We start from the raw sequence: 15,816 nt of genomic DNA on the forward strand, positions 1-15,816 counted from the left end.
GATGTTTAATCAAGTTTCTGCTTTATTTCTGTATTTTTTTAAGTTTAGCAGCATTTTTAAACATCTGGAAACATCTGAAGAGACTCGTTAATATGAGCTCATTTTTGTCCAGCCGTCCCTCTGCTTCTACCCATAATCCCTTGTGTTTTGGGGTAATTTTCCGTGGTTGGTTAGATTAAGTTAGCGTGTTCAGGCGTCTCTTTAGTCTCTTCTCAGACTTCAAGGCCACAATATGAACTTTTAACCTGTAAACTTGTGAACTTTGTTTTGAGCTGCTGAAGTTGAAAGCAGCAGGTTGAACAGAGACACAGCGTCACCTGTCTCACCTGAACAAACAAACAAACCCGACTGAAGAAGACGTCTGTGAAGAAGCAGCTTTTATGAAAATCAACTGACTCTCTTCCATCTCTTGTTTAGCAGCAACATTTCTGGTTCCAGCTGAAAACGTCTCATACGTTGTTTCCTCAGTCAGTCGTTGTTCTGTATGATCTTTGTGCAGTGTTTCATGTTTTTAGGATTTTATCCAAATATAGAATAATAGTAATAGTAATAGTAATTAGTAATGTTGCTAATATTTGCTAATTGCACATTAAAACCGTGTTTGCACATGTGCAGCATTTACAGCAGGTCAAACTTCAAGCTAGAAGTCGGTAAGTTGTGATGGAAGTTTACAGCAGACAGTTTGGGTTTTTGTTTTCCCAGTAAGTTTGACTAACTGGAGGTTTGTTTCCAACTGGTCTCATCGTCTGACTCCTGTTTGTTCCCCTGTTGGACCGTTTTTTGAAAGTATGAAAGTAAAACAGATGCACCTGAGTCGCTGAGTAAAACTTTGTCCATGCGATCGACTTCCACATAATTAGAAAAAAAGAAAAACGTAGAACATTTGATGCGAGTTCTCGCTTTCAAAGGTTATTTTCTGTTTAGTTTAAGTCTTGTTTTGGAATACAGCTCACCTTATTACCTTATTGGCCTGAATATAAGATGATATTTATTCTTCTTTTATTTTTTATTATCAATGTTACAAATAAGAAAATCTGAACTTTACAATAAAAGTATTTATTACACTATAAAACTACCTGTAGACCAGACAAATGATAGGAAGTCTAATATTCTTCAATAAATTAAACTGAAGATTTATATTTTCATTATCGTTTCATTTCATTATCAAATTATAAATATAAATAACTACAAATAAGAAAAACTGAGCTGTACAATCAGTCACACATAAACAAACTTTACAAAGACAGTTGAATAAATAAAACACTACAGAACTGTAGAAGTGATTTTTGGGGACACAACGAAGTATACGAGTGAAGTTACTGCAGCCTGGTCACCAGAATAAAACGTTGGCAGTTTACGTTTCTGCAAACCACAGAAACGTTGAATATCTACGTTTCAACACGTGAAATACGTAAAACATTTGTAAAGTGACGTAGTTCACATGTGATTGATATGAGTTGATCTTTCCTGTATAGGAGGAGGAGGAGCAGGTGGATGGTTAGTAAGTTTCTTGGCAGCAGAGAACACGGTTCACCACCTCGAAACCGAAACCAATGTCAACCGACTAAAGCGGGTGTTTTTAGCGAGACGTCAGGACATTTGCTGCCGTTTTTCTGGTGAGAAAACTGACTTTTTATTAGTGAGACATTAACCTTTTTTATTTTATTTTTTATTTTAACCCAAACCATGATCTTTCCCTCAAACCCTAACCAAGTGGTCTTTGTGCCTAAACCTAACCAGACCTGAACCACAGCGTCGTCAGACCATAAAACATCATTATTCAACAGGTAGAAATGTTAATATGCTACGTTTGTAGAAATGTTGATATGATACATAATTCACGTGTTGAAACGTAGATATTCAACGTTTCTGTGGTTTGCAGAAACGTTCAAAGCCAACGTTTTCTTCTGGTGACTTGGTTGGTTATTGAATATTTTAAGTATTTGTTTTCAGCTGTACATAGAGACCAGTGTTATTAGTCCAATGTTAACTTTACTACGGTAGGAAAGAGGCGTTGTTTCTGTTTTAACAAAGTTTTGCTGTTGAGTTATTGATCTCTGAAGTCTGAATCTGTTAATATGATATGTTTGGTTATCTCAGTTTAACCTGCAGTGATGGATTGAAGCGTCATCTGTCAAACAGTCATAAATGACTGCTGTCACAGATGATGAGCAGCTCAGAGAGACAAAAAGACTCATTTCAACGCTTCCGAGAGCCCGAACGGAGGAAACATGACTGATACTGATACTGACAAGATACACAAATGTGGGATTTATGTTCTGCTTTAATGGAAGAAACGACTCTTTTCTCTTTGGGATTCATAGTTTCTCAGTGAAAGTGTGTTTTACATTCAGAAACAGGTGTCTTTATAATATATAAAGGTCGTCTTATATTCAGGCCAGAACAGTAATACGCTTTCAACACGTTACAGTGAAGCGGTGATGTGATGCAGGAAGTCCCAGCCGGCGTTCAGATCGCCACACAGAGAAAACCAAGCGTCTGTTCCTCTATATTCCCTCCGCTCCTCCCTCCACCACGTCTCTCTCATATACGTCCACGTCCCCGCCGAGCTGCTGTCACAACTTTCATGTTTGTCACGACGCTCAGCTTCTCTCCAGGTCCGCCTGGGTTTTTTTTTCAACTGAAGTGAATATTTTTAAATAAGCAGAGAGTTGATCAGCGTTGGCAGAGGTTTGAGCTCTGGAGACTCTTCGCTGTTTGTTTGTGTGTGTCGATTGTTCTTCTTGTTTATCTGCTGAATCGGTTTGGCGGCGGCGGCGGCGGCGGCGTTGGCCTAAATTCCTGGCAGAGATCAATAAAGTTTCATAAAGCCGTCCTGCAGTGAAAAAAAAAAAAAAAAAGTCCCATCTGTGTGTTGTGTTGAAACACAGAACAAACTAGTCAAACAGGAAGTGTGGAGAACGACACGTCCTGTTTATAAAAGCGGATAAACAAATAAACAGTCCCAGTGAAGTGCAGCTAAGTCCACTTTGAATCTCAATGCGGAGCGTGTCACGGCTCGTTATGCTAAACCGAAGCTAAAAACAGAAAGGGAATTGTTCTTTGTTTACTCCATTCTGTCGTCTGTTCATTTAAATTCATTTATTTGTTTTGGGGGATTTTGTTGTTTGTCTGACACGCAGCGTATCGGGATCAGAGCGGAGAGAGGACGGAGACACAATGAGAAGAGCTATTTTCCGTCTCTCGAGTCTCTTGACTTGAATGGCGGCTGATGTATTCAGTGTGAAGAGGAGCCGTGGCAGCTAACCAGCGCCGCTGCAGAAATAGATAGAGCTTCAATTAGGGGAGGGATGGAAAACAAGATGTGTGTGTGTGTGTGTGTGTGTGGGGGGGGGGGGGGGGGGGGGGGATTAAATTAAACTGTGGTCGCGCCCCCACAGGTTGTCACACAGCCGATGATGAAAGGTGATTAAAGTGCAAGTTGTGTTTTATTTTTAAAGTGCTCTGCAGGGAAAAGAGAGAGAGAGAGAGAGAGAGAGAGAGAGAGGAGCAAACAGAGATAAAAAACAGGCAATAAAACAAGAAAAGATGAAGGATGAGAAGGTGTCAGATACAAGAAAGACAAAACAAGCAAAAGACCCCAAAAAAACAAGCGACTGTCGACCGGCAGCTCACCTCCACAGACTGCTGCCGGTTGGTTTGTGGGGCTTCAAGAGAGTTTTTGGGATAAAAAAAAAAAATCCTCAGAAGTCGACAGCAACGGCTTTTATTAGCGGGAGTCGACTGTTGTGTTGTCACATCAGTTTACTGGAGGTTTATTTAGGGGTTCAGAGGTCAAACATGCTGCAGAGAACAAGCAGAAACACGTTGACTGTTGTGTTCAGACTGAATGTAAAGCATCTTAACGGTTGTTGACTGTCTGTGTTGTTTCTCCTGTCGATCATGTTGGTAGTGATGGATTCAGACGTGCAGGACTGTTGTTCATTAGTGACTAAAAATCCAAAGAGTCGCTGCTAGTGTGAGATTTTGTGGTGACACGTGAGCTCCTCCTCCTGACGACACCTGAAGCTAATCAACGTTAGCTATAGCAACCTAAATACTGACTACGTCTCACAGATAATAAAGGTCTGTACTCAACACGGCTGTGTGTTCATGTGAGGTATCTCATGTAAATCATTTAAGCCTGAAGGTCTTTGTTGTTGTTTTTTGGTGCCAAACTGCAGAATAAATAAATATCAAGAAGGACTTTGACTCCTCATGTCTGCAGCATCGTGCAGCGTCTGCTCTTCAGCACATTCCTGATGTAGTTCAACGTTGTTTTGTTGATATTTGTGATGTTTTACAGGATGTTGATGATACATGTTTCTCTGTCATCACTCAGCTGCTGCTGTTAACCTGTATTTTTTACAGTGTTGTGATCAGAACATGATCATTTTATCTGCAGCAACATCTTGTTAACGACTGCTGGTTGAAAGCAGAGAAGAGATTTCTGACACAACTTCACCTGCTTTAAAGGTGCAAAGAGAAGAAAAAAACTGGTCAAAACTTTATTGCCAGAGAAACGTGTTTCAGCTTGTGTCCTTCGTCACCTCATGACTGCTGGTTAACAGATTTCTCATTACTGACTGTATAAAACACAGAATATGTGATGAAGGTTTAATGTGTTTAGTTTAGAATTAAATTAAGAAAATAAACTGATAAACTACAGAATAAAAACGTTGTATCAACCCTTTACAGACTCTTGATCCCTTTTAACCCTGCGTGTGTGTGTGTGTGTGTGTGTGTGTGTGTGTGTGTGTGTGTGTGTGTGTGTGTGTGTGTGCAGCTGTGTTGTCGCCGGAGGAAGATCAGAGAGATTTGTGTTACCTGAAGTCTACAGGACACACACAACCACACACACACACACACATATACACAGGTGTGTGTGTGTGTGTGTGTGGTTGTGTGTGTTTGATTGACAGTGTGGGATGTGTCTCCGTGGTAACTTACAGGGTGCAGGTGTTCCTGTGGGACCGGTTGCCGGGGCGACAAGTCTCTGACATGTGAAAGCACTCTGGCTTTGTGTTACCACGTGTGTGTGTGTGTGTGTGTGTGTGTGTGTGTGTTACATGATAACAAAATAAACTTTAAGTGTTTGTGTTGGATTTGAGTTTATTATTATTATTTGTAATAATTTCCACTGAGATTTATTGTTCAGTTGTTTGTGTTTCTGTTGTTACTGTTTAAGAAAGTTTCTTTAATATTTTACTACATTTAATGTGACTTGATTATTATATTTGTTAGCATAATTTCCCAGTAAGCTAGTGTTAGCAGGTGTGTTTTCACAACACGCATCTACATCCATCTTTTTTTGTATGTTTGTTTATTTATTTTGTAAATGTTTAAAAATAACACATTTTTTAAGCAAGATGTTAAATCTGCTGTTACAGTTAGTTAAAACACTGCTATACTACATATATAATATATTTATATATTTCCTCTCCTGAAATGTGTTGTTAATTATTGTCAGTATTCAAACAGTTCTTTGGCAGTTCTGTATCTGATTATGTTCATGCCAATAAAGCTCTTTTGGTTTTGAATTTGTGTTTTGTACAAAAAGAAAACGATCAGAAACATCGGCTCCGTAAAGAAAAGCGTCGATCGAGGAAGAAGAAACTTCAGTCTGGATTCTGGTTCTGCAGTCGAGTCGAGGTGAAAGTGAAAACATCGTCGGACAAACCTTCCTCTGTTTGTGAACCCGGCTCTCCATCTGGTCCCTGGGAGCCAGCGGACAGAGGCCTGCTGCATCCTAATTAACCACCTTATAGACTGGCCTACTTTACCTCTGCACACACACACACACACACACACACACAGAAAGCCAAAGTCCTGCAGGCACACAGTTAATTAAGCCCCATTTTTCACTGCTGATGAAGAGAGAGAGGGATGAAAGAGAGAGAGAGACAGAGGAGAGAGAGAGAGAGGGGGGGAGGGGGGGGGGTGAAAGAGATAAATTTAAAGCGACGATAACAAGGCGGATAATGATGAGAATAATAAACGACAAAAAAATGAAAAATCAATGCATAAATGTCTTTGTTTGCAGGGACACACACACACACACACACACACACACACACACGCGCACAGTAAACAGAAGTTGAATTTAATAGAGCAACAACAAAATTGGCAAATATATAAAAAATAAATGTTCGATTATCACAAACTCATCCTGGTTTATTTTATATTTTCCTCATCAAGATGCTCCTGATGTTCTGATATTTGAATTAAACCATTTCTGAAACATGAATGTGTTCGGCTGAAATAAATAATCAAAAATTGATTCGTCAAAGGGAAAAAAAATTATTGACATTAATCAAACAATGTCTGGTTTCAGCTTCAGAATGCAGCAGAATAAATCTGTTGTTTATTGTTATTTGACCGAGACAGACTCAGTAATGTCTCAGACCAGAGAAGACTGAACCAGACCAGATTACACCAGACCACACTGGACCACATCAAACCAAACCACAGCAGAAAAAACCAGCAGATCAGACACACCTGACGCGCTCTTTTACTGTTGATTCTCTCCAAACAAATGTTATAATATTTTTATAGAACTATAACTTCAGTTTTACTTGCTGCTCTTCAGTTTGCATCCAAATGTTGTGCAAATTTAAAAAAAAAATTCCAGAAAATCTGCAAAAGATAAAAGCTAATTACCGCACGTTTCCATCCGCTACTGTTAGCAGTAGCATTAGCAGACAAAACAGCAGGTGGCACTAATCCTCCAGTCGGTGCTGTTAAACCGTCGCAGAAGAAGAAGAGACACGACGAGACGACGTCATTTAAAAGAGCGACAGTCAAAGCTCAGAAGATTCTGTTAGTTTCATGTGATGTGAGGAAGGTTACAGTCTCCTCATCATCATCATCGCTCCACACAGATCTGATGTTTTCAACTCTTCTCTCACGTTATTTGAAGCACAAATTGAAAATACGCATAAAAGCAGGTGGATGGAAACAGACTTACTGTGACTCTGGCAGAGTGGAGCACAGTAACGGGTCAGATAAAGTCATTCTCTGACATTAATTCTTGTAGATATAGCATGAAAACCAACACGCAGGCCTGTCTTTCAGGCATGAGAGCGAGTGTGCATGTCTGCATGTTTTAGGCCGAGTCTGCCTGACCACTAATGTCGTCTATAAGTCCTGGCGGAGACGTGCAAGGACCTCTTGCACTCTCAGGAGAGCGACGGAGGAGCGAACAGCAACATGAAAACTCAATTAGGGGCTTGATTCTGTGGTCAGAGCAAGAAAAGGTGGAGGCAGGGTCGAGAGGAGAAGAAGAAAGAGAAAATGGAAAAAAAAGAAGAGGTTTTGGGGTGAATGCAGCAGGATAACATTGAATTTATATTTGTAAAAAGTCATTAAATTAAATGTGATTAAATGTAGATGCTCAGTGTGTGAAAGCAGCAAGATAAATAGATAATAAAATAGATGATTATAGTGGTTACATGTTACTGCAGAGACACTAAACCAGTCCAAACTGGACCAGAACTGGTTACTGGATGAGACTTTAGAAGTTTAAAGGTGGGACCTGAAGTCAGTAAGAACTTCACACATAAACTTGGTGATAGATTTATGATGAGCTGGTGAAACGTAAACCAGACGGGATCAGACTAGACCGTCTGTTACTGGACAGACTGGTTCAGGTTATTTGTTTCCTGTTGTCACCATCACGCTGAGTCAGCAGCAGACGGATGGATCTGACGTGGTCAAACAACATCATCTGTCGGATCGTCCAGGTTCTCCAGTCTGGTCAACAACAGTTTTATAAACTAAACAAACTTGAGTCGAGATCCTGATGTTTTAACTTCAACTGTTATTTAGCTTCAGTGTCCTTTGGATTTAGAATTAAGCTCTCTTAATTGAACCTTAAAGGAAATGTCTGGTGATTTTATATATTGTTCTTCTTGTCAACAAATCTCATGTTTGGACCTCTGTTGTCGTCCAAAAACTATTAAAAACACATCAGTGAGTCACGTCGCTGCACTGGGTGACATGTTCCTTCATCACAGAGATTACAGTCATTTTATTTTGTTGCTTTGTTTGGTGGGAACTAGAGATTCCAGTATTTGTATTTATATCTGTATTTGTTGAGGCATCAAAATTATTTGTATCTTTATTTGTATTTGAATAAAAGTGAATCCTGTTTTTGTTATTACACTTTTAATTTTAGAAAATGTGTTACAGTAGGTGTTCATATGTGTTTCCATCTTATGAAGGAGGTCCCCACAGCGGGTCTTGAACTGGAGTCTCCCAGATCTGCAGATAGACAACTGTTACCTTTATTCATCGCCTCATTGCAGACAGACCTCTACCTATTTATACACCCATAACACAGAGACAGCACAGGGTGTAACATGTAGGGAGGAACTTCAAAGGTAATTTTTGCTTTGCATTTTTCATTTATTGCCTATTTTTTACAACCTAACTTTGTGGAAAGGAGGAGAGCAACAGGTTATGGAGAGTCTCTTTGGGAGCACTTTGCTTGTGTCAGTAGTTCAGTTTTATCACCCCCAACAAATCATTTTAAAAATATTTGTATGAAACAAATATTCGTATAAAACCCACTATTTGTGCTTTGCTGAATAATGTATTCGGGCACACCCTTAATGGACACACTGTGGCCAGTCCCAAAATGTACCAAAAACAGGTTTGATACCCAGTCCTAGCACAACGATGCTGATATATCAGTCAAATAATCTTACTTTTGGACTTAAAAGGACAGGTTCACAATTTTTCAAGTTTGTCTTAAAACAACCATCATGAGTTCAAATGAACATATAAATAGGTTTTTCTTGCTGTAATCATTCCTCCTGTTCATACTGACCATTAGAAGATCCCTTCATAATGACCTTACAATGGAAGTGATGGGAGACAAAATCCACAGTCCTCACTTTGAGCAAAAATATGTTTTTAAGTTTATCTGAAGCTAACATGAAGCTTAGGGGACGTATAAAGGCGATGAAATATGTCTTGCTTTGTCTAACTAACAGTCCAAAACCCAAAATAATCAGTTTACTATCATGTAATGACCAACAAAAGCATTAAATCATCACATTTCATGAGCTGAAACTAGCTGACGTTTGGCATTTTTGCTGTTGTTGCAGCTCTAGACGACATGCAGCATAAACAGCAGATTTGGATAAAGTTGCAAAGTTAAATGTTTTCTGTTTTGTGCTCTAAATCATTACAGCAGGTTTCCTACACAGAGCGTCTGCCTTACACAGAACTACTCTCCAGAGACTGAAAACATGATGCCGTTATTAGTCTTTGGAGCCGTTTCTAAACAAACTAACGTGACCAAACTCTTCATGATGAAGGATCATGTGACCCAGGTCAGCGGTGTGACTCACTGACGAGTTTTTAATAGTTTCTGGAGCAACAACGGAGGAATCAGATATATCAGGCTTTGGATACACACATAACACTTGTTAGTAGATCAGTTCATTGTTGGTTTGCATCCAAACATGAGATTTGATCTTTTTCACTGGACTTTGAACAGACTTTGCCAAACACATAACAGTAATACATAATATTACAAACAATTAAAATAAAAGACACTGTACAAAGATGCATCTATCGTATGTTGCATGTGTGTTACAAATGTTACATATAACAAACATTTAAAGATAAATATTAATATGTTCCTAATTTTCTGCTTTTATGTCTGAGTGTAAAATGTGAGAATGTTTTAATACTGAAGTCCGGCTGCTGCAACGACACAAACTGGAGGTTTGGAGATAAAAAAAAAAAAAAAAAAAGGGATCAGATGAGACTTTAAAGCGACATAAATTAAACATGGCCGCTGTGTCCACAAAGCAAACTGATGACATCATTGCGTCAGCCGTCGTTGTTCAGTTCCCAGCGATACTGAGGCTGAAAATAAGCGCCGCTTCGCTCCGGGTTGGCAGCGAGGATCCCTGTTTCCCACGGAGGGGAACAGAGAGAGAGAGAGCCCTGCGGGCCCCCCCCCCCCCCCCCTCCCCCCCGACTCTGCCGCGCTCAGGAACCTCAGTGGCCCCCCGAGTTCAATCCATACAGACAAACAGGAGATCCACAGCAGGCCTGATTTCTATTGACACGACTGCAGAGAGGATCAATGACGGTGGAATAAAGAAAGGGGGGGGGGGTGAGGAAAAAGATCGGAGGGGAAGTATATCAGGGGGACGACAGAAAAATAGAGCAACGGAAACAAAAAAAACTGACAAACGGAGGAAAGAAAAAGTAAAAAAAGGCACAAAAAATGAAGATAAACAGGTCCAGAACCCCAAATATCTGACGGTAAAGACTGAATTTCTCTGTCTGATCTCCCCCTCTTGATTGGCCAGTTGGGGAAAGGCATCATGGGAAGTGGGGCAACCGGACGGGTCGAAAAAGGATTTACCGATAACTCGGTAGCGTTGGTTTTAATCTGCTTCGAGGAGCAGACGGGTAGAACTCGGCTGCAGAGGCTCGAAAAATAACAAGAGGAGAGCTTCAGCAATCAGAGGAATGTATTTGATGTGTGTGTGTGTGTGTGTGTGTGTGTGTGTGTGTGTGTGTGTGTGTGTGTGAGAGAGAGAGAGAGACGGTCAGATTGGTTCTGCAAGAGTTACACCAGAAGATGAAAAGACGACAAGAAAGGGAGGAAACATGAAAGGACAAAGCTAAAAAAACCACTGCGAAGAAAAGAGAAGAAAAGTTTAAGCATTTCAAATTTTGAATCTGTTAAAATCACCAAATAATGGAGGAAAAAGAATAAAAGAGAGAGAGAGGGACAAAAAAAAGAATATATATAAAAAAAAGAAAAAAGGAAGAGGAGTTAAAATGAAATAGAAAAAATGAGACCAGATCAAATAAAACCAGACCAAACTAGACCGAGCAGAACCAGATTAAACACAAACACACCAAAACTCAGAGGACAATATAACAGCTTTGATGTCCGCTGTGTGGATGTTGATTGACAGCTGTGATTGACAGCTGTGATTGACAGCTGGCTCACCTGCTGCTAGCGGTGTGCCCAAATACAAATACTTTATCCAGCAAAGCACAAATAGTGTTTTATTTCCCGAATATTTGTTCCATATAAATACTTTTGACATTATTTGTTTTCAGGAAGAAAAAAAAACAGGTCTCAACGTGGGGGGTCACATCCACCTGCTACATGACGCACATTTCCTAATTTTGACATCACTAATCTGGATTTTTAAGCCTCTTTCCACTTTTATTTGAATACAAATACAAATAATTTTGCTGCCTCAACAAATACAAATACAAATACAAATACTGGGCTCTCTACACATACCTGCCCTGTTAGCACAATGTAGCTAAAGTAGCTAACGTTGGAAAGGCAAGACCCTGCACTCCTTATTTGGAATGGATGCAAACCAACGGGTGACATCACACCTCGCTACGTCCATCTTTACATACAGTCTGTGATCTCGACCAGACCAGGAAGAACAAGCAGCTGCTCTGCATCCATGTTTGTTTTGCTACAAGAACATGAATTTTCTTAGACTTTTGTAGTGTTCTTGCAGGATTTGCCGGGTCGTCTACCACCAGAACTCCCCCGTCGTCTGTGTGATTACTCACTCGTACAGTTTATGACTAAAAAAAAAAAAATCTGTGCAAGTTGGTGGAAACCATCTTCATGTGCGGTTCGTTTAGTCTTTGCAGGCTTCGGCTCGTCTTCGGGGTTTGTCCCTCAGCTTTAGGAGGGATGTCAGTGACTCCGGGGATGGAGAGGTTAGCGGGGGGGTCGGGGGGGGGCTGGTAGATTTATTTTGAGGGAATCTCTGTCGCTGTGCGGATCGTCTCTGACTGAGCGTCGTCACGGCGACTGGAGAAGGAAGAATCCGGTGTGATGTGAGAAACAGCGGCTGTCGTCTGAATTATGAATATCTGAGGATTTTTGTCAGCCATTAAAAAATAAAGCGGTGAAAGTTTAATGCGGCGCTTCGTTGATTATTGATGGAGGAACTCCAACGCTGACAACTGTGGGAGTGTGATGTGTGTGTCTGCTCGGCTTTAAAACCATGTCCGCATCTGTGTGTGTGTGTGTGTGTGTGTGTTTTACATGGACAGCGTGTGTGTTTCCATTCATGATTGAGACGTTTTTAACATAAATCTAATTATTATTTCATGTTTTTTTAAAAAATAAATGCTGGTAGAGGATGTCCCCAGGTGGGCGGGGCCTGTAAATAGCTCCTGAGTGATTGACAGCTCTGTCGCTCCGTCACCTCCGGGGATTTTGAGGAGTGCAGCTGTGGAGCCGCTGGCTGTACATCTGGGTAACTGTGTGTATTTTAGTGCGTTTCTTTGTGTTTTTTTTATGTGTGTGTGTGTGTGTGTGTGTGTGTGTGTGTCAGCCCGGCTCTCGCTGTGACAAACCCTCAGCGGTTCTGACGAGTGTGAGTGTGAGTGTGTGTGTGTGTGTCTGATGTCTGAGCTTTCAACTCGTGATGGGATTTCCTCTCTGTGACTCGTGTGTGTATGTGTGTGTGTGTGTGTGTGTGTGTGTGTGTGTGTGTGTGTGTGTGTGTGTGTAAATCCAAATCTGTTATCTCTCACCATCATATGGACTGACAGAGAATAATCAACAAAGGCAGAAAGCTGCACTGTGCCGACTTTAATATGAATGTGTGTGTGTGCTTTTATGCTTTTGCATGTCAGTTTATATTTGTCTGTGCCTGCGTGTGTGTGTGTGTGTGTGTGTGTGAGAGCTGGTCAGATTTTCAGTTTGTGAGACCAGTTTGTTTCCTCTGATATGTGATTGTACGACTACGACAGAGACGTGATCATGTGAGCTGAAAATGTTTCATCTCGAGTGGAAAATTTGCACGATTGCAAAACTTTATGAGTTAATTTCATAAACGTACAAACATCTGAGATCAGTTAGAAGCTAAAATGAACACAAACACACACATGGTTGGTGCATCTGTTGCTAGTAGGGGTGTGTCCGAATACAAATACATTACTCAGCAAAGGATAAATAGTAGGATTTTTACAAATATTTGTTTCATACAATTATTTGTTTTCAGGAAGAAAGAAAAACAACATGTTAAATACCAGCATGCAGGTCGGTTACATCACTATCTCAGTGTCTCTCCTCTGCTCCGCTGTGACGTCTATCAGCAGGTCTCAGTGAGGGGAGTCACATCCACCTGCTACATGACGCACATTTCCTAATTTGGACATCACTCCTGGAGTTGGGAGTGTTCCCCAGAGATAAATCTAAGTGATCCCAAAGGATTCTACATAACCTGTTGAATAAAGTTTTAGTTCAGTAGTCAGTTCAGTCATTTATCATTTGGGAGACTCCAGTTCGAGACCTGGTGTGGGAACCTCCTTCATAAAGTAGTTTATTCATAAACACTTACTTTCCACTTTTATGTGAATACAAATACAAATAATTTTGCTGCCTCAACAAATACAGATACAAATACTGGGATCACTGCACATCCCTCGTTGCTACGTAGCTCACAGCTAATGTACAGAGCAAATAAATACAAGTGGACCAGTGGTCAAACTCACATGATAAATGGCGCAAATTTGCTTCACTTCCACACTATACTCACACACACCTACCTTTAGCACACTCTCCTGCATCCCTGCATCACTACACACACAGACTACTGTAACTCCCTCCAACACCTGCCTCTAAAACGTTCACAGTTCATCCAAAATACAGCAGCGAGACTTCCAACCAGGACTAGCTGTAGGTCCCACATTACCACTGTTCTTGCGTCCCTCCATTGGCTAAAACTACAAGAATAAACTACAAGATCCTGCTGATTACATATAAAACACTCCATGACGTCGCCCCACCAGCTACATCTCTGAGCTCCTTCTTCCTCGTTCCACCTCACGACCTCAAATATCGGCCTTCTATCTATCAAAAGCTGACGCACGTTTGCATTCTTAGCAAATCATCTTCCACGATCTGTTAGATCTGCCGAATCCTCGGACTGTTTTAAACGACGCCTCAAAACCCGTTTATATCAGCAAGCCTGTCTATAAACTTCCTCTCTCGTTCTCATGTCCTGTTTTATTTCATTCTGGTTGATTTCTCTCTATTAATCTGTGTCTGTGTTTTAAGAAGTGCTCTATAAATAAAAACCCACTGTGACGTCTCCTTTGCTTTTTGCTTAAGAGGTCGCTTTGGCTTCTTGGCTCAGGAGCCAGTGGGCGGGGCTTAAGAGGACGTCAGGATGTCAAACCTCTTCCTCTCTTCCTTCCAGGCCTCCACCAGTCAGATGGTCAGACTTTGGTTTGGTTTGGTTTGGTTTTGCTTGCAGGAGCCACATACTTCACTTATCCATACATGACTGATTTAACTGACTAACATCATCATTACAATTTTATATTAAGTTAACAATAAATCTAATTTTTTAAAAGCTTTATTCATGTGTGATTCCTTTGTCACTGACTCTGAGCCACTTCGTCACACTACTTACTTACTTACTTTTATAAACAGATAAAGACACCGAATCCCATGATTCTCCTTTATCACCTCTGTTTACTTTATAAAAGTTTAATAAACAAATATAAAAAATAAAAAAGAATAAAATGTGGTTAAATCAAAAATGAATAAAGGAAAAAGATAAAAGCTTCTTTTATTAAATTAGTCCATTTGACACACACACGGGGCTTCCCACCCACTGACGCAGGGGCCGTCCATCACTGTGTTTTAATATATAAAAACCTTAATAGAGAATAATGAGGATTCACACACACACTGATCCAGTGCATGCATGAACACACACACTCCTGGTGTGTGTGTGTGTGTGTGTTCTGCATCTGCATAACTGTGTGTTCATGACCACACACACACACACACACACACACACACAGACAATAATAAGAGCATTTTCTCTGAATGGAATTAAGCCACTTTCTCTCTGTGATAAACTTTAATGCACTTGTGAATATCACACACACACACTCACACACACACACACACACACACACACACACTCACACACACACACACACACACACACACACACACACACACACACACACACACACACACACACACACACACACTTCCCTGCAGATCTGGCGACTCGTCCGGGTGATCAAAGGGCTCAGATTTGCTCCTATTGTGTGGATAAACAGGCCGCCGCTTTTCACCGACACCCAGGAACACACTCATCCAACACACACACACACACACACACACACACACACACACACACTCCGCCAATTTGGTCCAATCTTCCCAAAGCCGCCACTCCGGCTATAACTCGCACTGAGCGGCGCTGCTGAAATCCGCGCGACCAAAGCACTTTGTTCCGGTTGGTTGTGGACGCCCGGCGGTGGGCCTCCTGAGCGCTCCGCAGCCCTCAGATCATTATAAATCCATTGTAGGCGATGGCGGAGTTCACCGCTAACCTAATTGCGGTGTGCTGCAAATCCGTCGTGAAAGCTTAAAGAGTGTTGAAATCTGTTGAAATACGCGGCGGCGCACAAAGTGAGGCAGGAAAAGCCGGCGTAATTCATCTGAGGAGTGTTAAAAAAAAAACACATCTCGCACATAAAGACAGAAGGAGAATCTGCCCCTCGATGGGACGTTTCCTCGGAGCAAAGTGAGAGACAGATGTGACAATTAGTCCTCATCGGCTTGTTTAATCTGCAGTCTGTGTGACTTTGTGACCTTTTTTTTTTTTTTTTTTTTTGTCGACGCCGCCGAAACTCCGCGGCTTCCTTTGCACCGTCAAGTCACTTTGTCAAACATCGTTTACATTCAGCAGCTCTGAAATCTGCTTTTCTGCTTCATTACCCAGCTCCAGTTTGGATTTTTTTTTTTTTTTTTTTTTTACTGCCAGCTGC

At 40.9% G+C, this 15,816-nt stretch overlaps 1 protein-coding gene and 1 long non-coding RNA gene across 2 annotated transcripts in view; one reads left to right on the forward strand and one right to left on the reverse strand.

Moving 5' to 3' along the window:
• The window catches only part of si:dkey-22o22.2 (neural-cadherin), a 161,124-nt gene that overhangs the window by 100,267 nt on the left and 45,041 nt on the right, over positions 1–15,816 (reverse strand). The window lies entirely within an intron of this gene.
• Positions 716–6,824, forward strand: LOC122986691. Its single transcript, XR_006404353.1, has 3 exons — positions 716–736; positions 1,278–1,279; positions 6,693–6,824. It is a non-coding gene; the product is annotated as an uncharacterized LOC122986691 (long non-coding RNA).

Source organism: Thunnus albacares, chromosome 8, assembly GCF_914725855.1.
Source record: "Thunnus albacares chromosome 8, fThuAlb1.1, whole genome shotgun sequence".
Taxonomy (NCBI): Eukaryota; Metazoa; Chordata; class Actinopteri; order Scombriformes; family Scombridae; genus Thunnus; species Thunnus albacares.